This window comes from Ictidomys tridecemlineatus, unplaced genomic scaffold (genome assembly GCF_052094955.1).
Source record: "Ictidomys tridecemlineatus isolate mIctTri1 unplaced genomic scaffold, mIctTri1.hap1 Scaffold_162, whole genome shotgun sequence".
Taxonomy (NCBI): domain Eukaryota; kingdom Metazoa; phylum Chordata; class Mammalia; order Rodentia; family Sciuridae; genus Ictidomys; species Ictidomys tridecemlineatus.
The window spans coordinates 237,286-249,604 of NW_027521417.1; positions in this window are offsets into that span (position 1 = coordinate 237,286).

Below are 12,319 nucleotides of genomic sequence, written 5' to 3' on the forward strand. Positions count from 1 at the left end.
TCCTCTTGGCAAATAATAAGCACAGAAGCAGAAAAGATTTTTAAGGAGTTTTTAGGTCTTCTGCATCTCTTTTCAAAAACTATGCTAATTGAAAAGGTATATAATGTCCATTTATGCTAAAGGAAATGTCTCATGTTTACGCAAAGCTACAAGACACTAAAGTGGGTTAAAAAGAGGGAGGAGAGGGACAGCATTCTGCAGCTTCTGTTACCAAAAACTCAGATCACTGAGCTGAATTAGTTGTGCTTTCAGAACTGAATGAATTCACTGAACTCATACCTGAACTTTCTTCTTAAAGCCCATCTAAGGCATTTCTATGGAAATAATATAATTTAGATATTAAGATGGCAGAACAAAGTTATTGTTTATAATGAAAATAGTTACAAAGGGAAACAAGAGATAAAAATAGAGTTGGCAGCAGCCATTCTGCCTGTAATGAGTTTGCAAGGAACTTTCATATTCTTTGACTGGATCATGAAAAATCCGTGATATGGGACACACAAAAATGAGACAAGGGTCAAGGTTATCTATAGGGTAAAAAACATTGTGTAAACAAGAACAGCAGCATATAAATGATTCTATATAAAGTAAGCATGGGGCTTACTTTAAATCACTTCCATTGATCAGATCTTTGGAATTTTCTGTGTATTTAGGGGGCTTTCTCTTACACCCCCGGGAGATATGAATGTAGCTTCTGGGCTAGATGATGCTGTAGAACTAAATCTGGTCCATGCGTTTGTTCCCATTTGGTATAGAAGAAATGTCCAAATGAAAAGCACAAAGTGGGCTTTATATCAAAATTGCCCTCAGGTATTTTCCTTTATTGGAAAGTTGGGTACACTGCTTTGCGTGTCTTCCTGTTTCCTCCTTGGGATTAACTTTTAGATTGTGGTTGGAAAGTTGAATAAGAGGAAGTGACTGAGGTTCTCGTTGCAACTTTGCATCATGCTGGAAGGTAGCCCCAAGCAAGCTCTGAAGATGAGCCTCACAGGAGAGCCATGAGGAACACAAGTCAGGCTGGTCCAAGTCAGATCTCTAGGTTCTGTCTCCTCATTGGCTGGGTCAGCTCAGTCAGCCAACTCAAATCTCTACCTCTACCTTTTAATCTATAAAACTGGGCCAGTGGTAGTTTTTTTTTATGTCCCAGGTTTGTTGAAAGTGTTGTATGAGACTGGGTCTGAGAAAGTACTCAGAACCCAGTTGATCCCATGTGGATAGGAGGGAAAGTGCATTTTTACTCTAAATAGCCAGACCTTGGAAATTTCATACCAGATGGGAAATGAGCTACACAGCAATTATCATAGACCCAGGAGTCTAGGGAACTGAAGGAAATCAGGCATGGGTGCACTGGGGGTTTTAAAATTAGCAATACAATGGCTGAGAGATTTGGGAGCCTCTGGACTGGGACAGGCTTATGCTGGGCTGTCTGGAGCCCTGCAGCAGCTCAGGAAAACTTTCTTCAGGAACAGGAATTACAGTGCTCCCAACAGTCTGAAAAATAGAAATAATGACACCTGCTGAGACAACAGTTCTCGTGATATACCAGCACTGTCCCAACTGCTTTAACATTGACTTTACTCATTTAAATAGCTATTACTTCTTGAGTTCCTACTCTGTGCCAGGTCCTATTCTAATAGCTGGGGCCTGGGAGTGGACAGTATGGCTCTGATCCTGGCAGACTTGCCTTTCCATTGAGGAGGCAGGAATATCCATGTAATGGTATAAAGAAAAAGGTAATTTTCATATAGAAAAATACATCATGATAACAATCATTTCATATAAACAAAATTATGAGAGCAGAAATTGGGACAACATAAGTGTGGGCAGTCAGGGGGGACCTCTCATTGGTGGGGAGACCTCACTGGGTCTTGGTCCTTATACCTTCCTATGCACACATGCAGATATGATCCCTGTTTTGCTGACAGGGGTGTGGATAACATGAGAGACAACTCATTTTAATCAAGCTGGGTTTGAAACTCAGCACTCCCTCTTTCCAAGGCCCAAGTTGCTCATCTGTTCTGATTCCTTATCTAGACTGGCCATGGCAATTTACCAGGAAGGACCCTTTTTTGCATCCATTGTGATGTCTACACCTGTGCAGGGGGTGAGGGATATGGACCTTTCAGACCAACTACAGTCATGAATGCACAAAGTTTATTTCTTTAATGTTTTTTCATGTATGTAAACATGTATTCATGCATTCATTCCTTCATCCAGCAAACAGTGATGGTGCACCTACTAGGAACCAGGCATCATTCTCAATGCTGAGGATATAGCATTGGGAAGGGGAGAAGAAACAATATCCCTTCCCTGGCACAGCTAATATTCTTGCGAGTCTAAAAAAATCTAATGCACAAAAAAGTTCAACAATGACTGAATATATTTATTGAAAAGTACTAATTGCATTTCACAAAAGTAAACCAGAATTATTGGGTTTTAGAGAGAGAGAGCTGGGAAGATTTTCTTTTAAATAGAGTAGTCAAGAGTGGAATTTCTCCAGTGGTGATTGTCAGGACTGAAAAAGTGAGAGTCTAGCAATCCACCGAGCTGGTAGAAGCATCTATGGCAGAGAGAGCAGTAGATACCAAGGACCTGAGTCCAGAATGGACTCGCTTGTCTGAGACCACTGGAACTGAATGGGTGAAGATGGGAGAGAGTGTTAAGGATGAGACAGGGGCAGAGCGAGGACAGCCTTCTAGATTCCATTCTAAGTGTGGTGGGATTCCACAGAGTGGTTCCAGCAGAAGAGCAATGCAGTCTGGTGGGGATATTACTGGAATATTTGCCTGCATTCCTAAGGTGCAATGAACCTGGGTATGTGTAGGAGCTGTTGTAGGACCAGCCTCCCAGGGAAGGTGAATGGACGAATGGATATATGGCAGGATGTGTAGGTGGATGGATGGATGGAAGGATACATGGCAGCATGGAGGGCAGGATGGACGGATGGGTGGGTGGGTGGGTGGTGGATGGATGACTATGTGGCAGGATGGCTGGATGAAAGGATAGGTAGATGGCAGGCTGGATGATGCCTGGCTAAAATGAAGGGTGAAAGAATCAATGGGTGAGTGAAGATGATCCACGGCTGTCCAGGAACTGGGGCTCATTGTGTATGTTTGTTTCCTGATCTAAGTGTTGATTTCCTGTGTCAACAATGGTGAGCAGTAATGTGCTGTGAAGCTCTCTTCATTTTCAGTTGGCCTTTTTTACTCCTCACTGAGGGTACTAATGGGGCCTCTGTGTTTCTGTGCCTTCCTTCCCTCTCCTTCCCTCTCAGAAACTGTCCTCATGAGACATGCTGACATTTCTAGAAAACCCACTCTGTGCCAGGCATTGTCCCAAATGCCTTGGTGCACCTGACCTCCTTTGGTCTTCCTCTCAATAGGGAGTGGACACACAATGATCTGATATTCCAGATAAGAAAGAAACAAGGCTGAGGTCTCCTAAGTAATGTGCTAATACAGTAAACAGGGATGAGGTGCACATTGGAGGCCAAGTGTGTTTGACTCCAAAGCCACACTTAGTACACAACCCCGGCACCTTTAGAAGCCTGGGTGAGCCCTGTGGTAGCACCCCATACACTATGCATCTTCTGGTGACTCAGTGCAGCCCTGGCTCAGCAGCTGGGAAGAGAGCCGTGGGATGGGCTGGCACCAGGGCTCTCTCATTGACTCTTTCCTTCAGAATCTCTGCACATGCTGGTTGCAATGTCCACCTAGCAGCATTGTCCATGTGGCTTAGTGGCCTTCTTCCATGAACCCTGGCACATGATATGGAGGTTCCATGAACCCACATGTTTCTGCACAACCCCCATAATTAGTGACTGGCCTCTGAGCCACCAACCTCTGCCAAGAATATGTCCAGGACCTCAGGAGGCAGCCGTGTTGACGGCCAAAGCAAAATCAAGCTGGCATTTGCAGCACAAGGGGATGGATACTGGGCTTTGTACTGCCTGCTCTGTAGGGTTAGCATCCAGGCCTTGAAGTCAGTCAGACTGGGGTTCAAAATCACATTGTTATTTCCTTTTTGTCTCCCTTTAGAAAAGCTGTTTAAACTTCTCAGCACTAGTGTCTTAACTCAAATATCCCCCCCCCACTCTGTTATGAGATCACCATGTGTTTTATACAGGTTATATCTAGGGCATGCTGTATGTGTACCCGGTGCATAATAAGTGCTCAATAAATGCTAATGGGGTGTTTATGATGGTGAGGGTCAAAACCAGCCTAAGGACTCCTAGAACAACAGTGTGTGATGTCTTGAGAAGGAGATGCATTCTTTTGAGATCTTTGGTATATTTTTGTGCATAAGATTAATAAAGAAGCTTATGGGGAGTGGAAAATATAATTCCCTAAATAAGTCAACAGGATCGAAAGAACCACATTCCAAGTCCAGCTTACCATCTTTTTTTTCCCCCTTAGGGCCAAAAGTTCTTTACAACTTTCATTTCCTTTCAGGTTTTGATACATTTATTTATTAGGCAAAATGGGAAATGAAAACCCTAAAATGATAAAGATGCTCAGGATTTGAAAAAAATTTTTCAAGTGTCAGGAGTGAAGGATGCAGGAGAGAAATGAGGGTGTCAGAGTCAGCTGGGTGGGGGGAAGCTGGTGAGAAGGTTGGGGGTCGCCTGCTTGCTCTCGGTGGACCTGGGATTGTTCACAGACTAACCGGTCAGACGCAGTTTGCTCTTTTGGACCGACACGCTCAGTGGCACACCTGTGCTCTTGAGGCATGAGAAGCCAGTTTTCTGGCAGTTTGTTCTGGATGGTGGTTTTCCCAGGCTCCTCATGCCCATGAGGAAGTGATGTGCTCATTTGGAGTGACGCTCCCTGCAACATGCATGTGCTCGTGGCTGAACTCCGTGTGTCTCGGAAGCCCTGTGCCCTGGCTGCTGCTGCCTTGGGCTGAAGCATGTGCAATGCCCTGTCCAAACTGCTCCTGGTGAGCAGCTGCTCACTCACTGTGCTGCACAAGCTGCCAGGAAAGGTGCTCATGCTGAACAGGAGCCACCTTGGATTTAAAGTTATGGAAGTGCTTATTTAAATGGAGTAGTGAGCAGGGGGTTCAACCTGTGCTTGGGGACACTCAACAAGAGCCTCTGGGACTGCTCACAGGGCAGTGTTCTGTGGGCCCATCTTTTTCTCCCAGGTGGTCTTAGAAGGCCTTGTGTACCTGGCAGGTGTGCCGTGGAGGCTGTGTGTCAGCAGCTCTCTTTCTCACCTGTCCTCCTAAATGTCACCAGAGAACATATCAAATCCACTTTCATCACCCTGACCCCTGGACCTGCATTCCTCTGTGCCCGCCCACTGGCTTTTCCCAGTCACCTTCCGGATATCTCAACCCCACCATGACCAGCCTCCCTGGGGGGACTGCAGTGCTGACATTTCTGACCTGGGTCTCAGCTTAGACATCAACAGCCAAGGTCAACAAGTTCTTTAATCCTCTAAGGACTGACTCTGAGATGCATTAGTGTTTGTAAGATTTCATTTCAATCTCATGTGTGGTTATCTTTGCTTTCCAAAGATTACCTGAACCTGTGTGTGTGTGTGTGTGTGTGTGTGTGTGTATTTTCTTTTTAGCAAGCCTAGGATTTTTTTTTAAAAAAAGAAGCAAGTGTGGGTGCACAGGGCTGTCTCTCCACTGCCTTCCAGAATTTCTAAGTTGCAACCCGCAGGCAACGGAGTTCCCACTGGGAAAAGGCACTGTTCAAGGCAGTGTCAACTATGATTGGGGCTGAGTTGAATGTTGGCAAAAACTCAACAGCAGCAACCAGGAAAAAGCAAGGATGTCAACTCTTTCTCTCTCTCTCTTCCCCCCCCCGCCCCCCCCAGTCTTTCCTTCCTTCCTTCATGTGTGTCTGTGTGTGCGTGTGTGTGCGTGTGTGTGTGCGTGAGAGAGAGAGAGAGAGAGAGAGAGAGAGAGAGAGAGAGAGAGAGAGAGAGAGAGAGAGATTTCCCAAGAATTCACAAGTTCCAGGCAGAGGATTTTTGCTTCATGATAATGGTAAGACAGGTTCATAACATCCAGAGGGGTCTTTGGAAAAATCCCTTTTGTCTCTTAGTACAAATACATGGCCTAAAAACCTTCCTCCCCCAAACTCAGTTCATGGACCAGCAGACTTGCACCTGGGAACTTATTAGAAATGCAAATTCTCAGGCCCACCCAGACCTGGAACCAGAATCTGCATTTTAGCAAGATGTCCAAGGGACCTGTGACACACAAAAATTGGAGAAGGACCAGACTCAGCCCCTGACTGCTTGGCTCTGCCACCTTCTGAGGTGAAATCTCCAAGTTTCCGAGCTGGCCTTGGCCTTCATCCTGTTCTCATTCCATGTCCAGCTCCAGCCTCCTTCTCTTCTAATGAATGCCTTCACATGGTCCAAATCTGGGCTCCAGTGGCACTTGCTCAGGGAACCATCCTCTGACTCCTTAGATTAAACGTCAAGTTCACCTCTGACTCTGACACAGACCTGAAGGCCACATAGACCTCACTGCCTTCATGTGTTCAGGGCTGTGCTGTAGGATTCTTGGCTCTGGTGATTCTCATCTGTCACCAGTTCCACACAGAATGTAAGTTTCATGAGGGCAAAAGCTGAGTCTGGCTTATTACCCCAAGTCCCAAGACCCTAGCACAGTGTCCAGTATGTGACAGAAGCTCAATAAATATATTTCAGAAAGCAGATGCAAGTTGTCAGACCTCGTCATTAGGATGTCACAGGCACACTGCTGGCTACTCAGTTTCTCTTTGGACATGTTCAGAGAACTTCTACAACTGTGGTCTGTTTATAAAATTCCAGGTAATAAGAGAAACCAACACATAGACCTACTACTTTAGGAGCTTCTGCTGCACATGGGACTTCATCCTGTTTAATCCTTACAGTGTTTTCTAAGTTTTATAAATGAATGAACCGAGGCTGAAATCCACGGTTTCAGACCAAATATCTGGGAGGAAAACCAGGCTGGCATTCTTGATTGCTGCTTCCAAGACAGAGGAGGCTGGGACTCAGGCCCTGCCCTGGGTGGGCTGGCAAGTTGGCCCCCACAGCTAGATTGCTCCCTACTTCCGGACCCTGTTAGCACAGGTCTTGGCTGAGCACACTGCCTGGCTGCCCTGCACTGTTCCAGGCCTTGGGAATACCAGTGGGCCAGCTGCTACCAGGCTCTGGCTCTCATGGGGAAACTAGAACACATTTTAGATACCAGGTGGTGAACAGGGCTGAGGAAAACTAAGGGGTGGTAAAGGGAGGGAGGTAAGGAAGGGAGGCTGTAGTGTTGGAGGACCTCTGCCTCCTCATGCGTTGCTAGCACTTAGTGTGCCATTTAATAGCTCCTCAATGAACACTGGTTGACAGCTGGCTGACATATGGAATCCAAGACTCACAAAGAGGGCAAGAACCACCTGTGACCATAAATCAGGGCATGAAAACATCCAATCTGGGATTTGGAGTTGATTCTGTAATTATGAGATTATGCTCTCTCTGAGCCACAGGTTTTTAGTTGGAATCATCAGATTTTCCTCAAGAACTTTAAAAAAAAATCACTAATGCTCAGCTTATTCCTTGGACAACTTTTGGAATCAGAGTTTCCAGAGAATGAAAACTCAGCCTGTTAAAGAGTGATCCTAAAGTGGAATCCAAGTGCTTGGAAAGCTGGCATGTCCTCCTTTGAGCACGTGAGGAAAAAACACTGTCTCCCATTTTTTCAAGCCTACTGTGTGTCAGGCAGAGTGCTCAGGACTGCCAGAGCCTGGAAAGAAAAGGTGGTAAGGACACTGGTGATGGATCCAGTGAACGCCGACTGGGGCCAGGTGGGGTGCGGGCCACCAAACAACTCTCCTCTCCTCCTAGCCCTCCTGTGAGTGGTCTTATCATGTTCACTGGCTGTTTTAAGAAATTTCAAAGAAGGCTCAAAAACACATTGGTTTTTTGATTTAAATCAGAGACTACGGCCCCTGAGCCCTATTCAACCTACCAGCTGTTTTTTATAAGACCTGTGACCCTGGCTATTTTATTGTGAAGAGATAAGGAGAAAATGTTGAAATGTGTTTTTACTCGTGGCATATAAATACCCACACAATATCCTTGATTTATGCTTTTTGGTCTACAAAGCCTAAGATATTGACTATTTGATACTTTACAGAAAAAGGTTTACTAGTCCTTACTCTATCATTTCCAAAATTTTGCAGTCTTAAGAGTCATATTAAAGGTAACTTTAAGTGGTATAAGCATGAGTAGGTTAATAGTATTTTAATTTACTGTGTGTAAGAAGGGGAAAGTTTAACACAATAAATTTATGATTTCATGTTATTGCTAAATACAATGTAGAGAAAAATTAAATATATATTAAATATAAATATATATATTACATAACATTGGAATTTGAAAAACTAAACTCAGAAATGTTCCAAAATCAAAACAATGGATCCCCATTGTTATGATACAAGTAGAAAATTCCACACACAACCTCAGGGAATGGTTCACAGTCAAAACACAGGTGCACAAAATATGTTGCATGACATGACCTTCAGATTATGTGTAAAATCACATCAGCAGCACACAGGCATGTCCTTTTTAGACTTGGGTTTCATCTGCAAGACAAGTTATGCAATTGAAAATATTCCAAAATTGGAGAAATGTGAACAATTTCTCCAAAATATTTCAGCATAGACCAACTCAAACTATCTATCTCTCAATGAGTGTGTGAGCCATTGTGTGTGTGTGTGTGTGTGTGTGTGTGTGTCCTTGTATTTTTCTGTGTCATGGCATTTGATATTTCATTTCTCCCATTGAAAAATTGACTCAGATAATGCCATCTGCCATATTCCTAAAAACAAAATTTCTTTGTGATCGAATGAAACATTCCTCCCTGTTGCTTTGGATGTGTGCTTTAAGAATCACTGCTATAATTAATATACTCACATCATCAAAGTATCAGACAAGAAAAAAATATATATATATTTTGAAAAGTACTTGGTTTAAACAACAAACACATGATATAGTAATGAATGTGTTTACTAAAAGGAATAAATAAAAAATATCTAATATCAAACTACAGATTAGAACTTCAAAATTTTGAAGCAAATATTAATAAATGTAAAAGATGCTTCAGTGCTGCCCAGCCACACAGCGCCTGGGCAGTGTTCTTAGAAGGATCCTGTGGAGAGCTTGAGCCTCCTATGCTCACAAAGGGGAGGTTTGGGCTGGATCTACTTATCCTTCTCATTTGGGGTGGTCCTTTTCCTCAGTACAAAGCTGTATTGAATGTGGGGGTTCATTACATAGAAAACATTGGCAAGGTGAGGAATCTCTAGCTCTGGGAAGAGAGGGGTATATGAAAAGAAGGTGGCACTCAAGAGGTGTCTTATAAGACACCCCAACATCTGAGAGCCTCAGCCTGAAAAGGCCAGAGCCACACACCTGAAAGCTCTCCAATTCAGCACCAATACCAACAAGACAGCCTCCACAGTCCTCCCTGAGGAAGAACTAGGCAGAGCACTTCCACAGACCTAATGTCGGTTCCTACCAAAGGCTTTGGACTCCAGAACATCCCAGGTCCTTTTGCATCTGCCAAAGCACACCACTGGATTTACATCTGAAATCTCCCACAAAAGGCTCCTGTGCCGAAGATTCAGTCCCCACATGAGCCATCTTCATAGGTGGGTTTGGAGGGAAGCATTGGATGGTGAGTGCTCTGATGTCAACATGAAATTTTCATTCAAGATAAATACACTACTGGGAGGTGGTAGGATCTGGAAGAAAGGCTGGGCATGGTTCATATTCCTGAACAGGGTGGTGTCCTAGGCAACAGTACCTTGTCCCTGTCGGCTCCACTGAATCCTCATTCTCCAGTAGAATTTCTCCTCCTCCTATCTCTCTCTCTCTCCCTCACCCCAAGGCTCATCCTCTGTGTCCCATTCTATGCCCGTTTGGCAAGAGCTGAGTAGAGCCCCATTGCCACACACTAAGACTTTATGGACAGCCTCAGAGCATAACCAAATGGAAAGCTATGAAATCTGAAGGAAAAACATAGGATTCCACTCTAATTCATTTTCCTCAAATATAGCCACAGTGAGGACAGGCTGACCAGTTACAGATGCCACATTGGAGCCATGCTTCTGCCATTGTCGGTGCCCACTTCCACGTGGACCAGGCTTCCTAGAATAGAGGCCACATCTCAAATGCTGTTCTACTGAGGAACATTGCTCCAAAGACCAGCAGAGGGATTGCTTCCCTCCAACATGGTGCTTTGGTCCAGGGATGCCATGACCCCCATGGGGTTCAGACAGCCAGCTACACCTACCTATGAACACCTGTTTCCTGAAGCCCTCTTCTAGCCTAGAGCCTATTCTCTATCCCTTCTGGGTAGATGTGTCTCTGCTATGAGTTTTTTAGCCTACGAAGGCTGCAGAATTTCTCTTCCATAAGACACTACTAACCCAACAGACTTAGTAGGTTAAGGTATGAGAGAATTTAATCTAGAATGTGTAGAGATGGTGGTTTTCAGTGTGGACAGATTGCTGTGGGATCACAGCTGCTGTGGGTATTTGGCTCACAAAAATAGAAAATAAAAAAAAACACTACAATTATGAACAGATCAGCTTTGTGTCAGATGTGCTGAGAAAGCCCTCATCTGACTTTAGTTAGGAATAATAACCTGGTTATTGTTATCACTTCTGGTGAACTCAGGTAGAGACAACTAGAGAATCCAAAGTCAGACTATTCAGGCTGTCTCCCAGCCTGTAATTTTCTTCCAATTTAGTCCCATTTCTGCTTGCTAGAATCCTGGCCATGCTCTGCCCAGGAAGTGGTTTCCTGGTCCTACATAAGGCTTTCAATAGCCCTGCTTCAGTGCACAAAACTGTAAGTTCCATCCTTAGCCCATGCATCCCCATCTTCCTATCAGAGATACCTGGGCCACAGTGGCCCTGGAAGGAAGCCTTCCTCTTTGCTCCTCACTGATGTCAGCACTGGAGGCCTGCTCAGGACCAGGAGAGGATACCTAGCGTCACACTAGAGTCACACCTGGAAACATCACACCAGCATTAACGTAGTTTTCTTTATGCATGAGCCCCAACACACCCTGTTTGAATGTTCTTCTGGGTCAAAGAGCACTCTTTGGTGCTATGAGTTGACTGAGTCCACTTCCTAACCTTGCTCCCCACCATATGAATCCCCCACTTACTCTGACAGTTGGAGATGATCTGGCCAAGCTCAGTCTTGGCCAGATCATCTCTTCATTTAGGAAATGTAGCTTGAAAGCCCTGTGGATGATGATGAGCCCTGTATTGACAGGTCACCTGGAGCAGCATGGGAGACAGGTCTTCAGGAACTGGGCCTTGAAGTGGCTATTCAAGGACTGTGGACAGGTACACTCAAGAGGACAGGTACACTCAGTTCTAAATATCAGGGCACCATCTTAAGACACTACTACCCAAGGAAGACCTCCTGGTAGTCCTGTGGGCTCTTCCTATGGACTACTAGCCCAATCCCTGTACAGTGATCTGCCTGGACCTACCATTACCCTTTGTGGAGCCATATTCCACTCATGGTAAAAGGAGCACACAACCTGTATACAAACACAATCTCATCCCATCAAGATGGGAGGAATGGGACAGTGCCCCCCAAGATCCCACGTCTGCTTGAGGAAGCAGGCTGCATCTGGTGTGGCCCAGACACAAAACCTAGAGGCTTGGTCCTGATTGCCAGGGCCAAAAACAGACTCAGGAAGAAGACCGCACACAGGAGTGCTGAAAGACAGCCACGAGAGCTCCTGGCCCCAGAGGCTCAGAGCTGCTGGGGTGTAGTAGGGCACCTCATCAAGCAAGGGTGGTCATTGGAAAGGGTTCCTGTCCTGCAGTTACCTGGACATTTGGTGTGCTTGCTCCACATCCATATCGATTCTGCAGAGACATCCTCTCAGCTCCTTGTTCAAGAAACATGAAAAATCTCCTGTTGCTGTCCTCCCCCATGTGTAACAATATCCTCGATCCCATAGAGTGGAAACTGCAACCTAGATCCTGTCCTATTCTCATCTCCCAAAATACCTGTCCCTGCACTTTTGGCCTGCACACTGCCACCTGACACAGACCACCTCAGACATGGCAGCAGACATGCTGTTGCTCTCCTCATCTCAGATCAACCCCTTAACATTGACCACTTTCTTCTTTATTCCCATCTATCCTTCCTGAACACCCAAAAGCTCCAATTCAAGAGGGCATGAGTAGACCATTGTATTGGACTAGTGTCTGTTCCCCACCTAGGTGTAAGCACCAGGGGACAATCAGCAGAAATTCAGTTTGAATAAAGTAGGTGTTTTCCTCCTT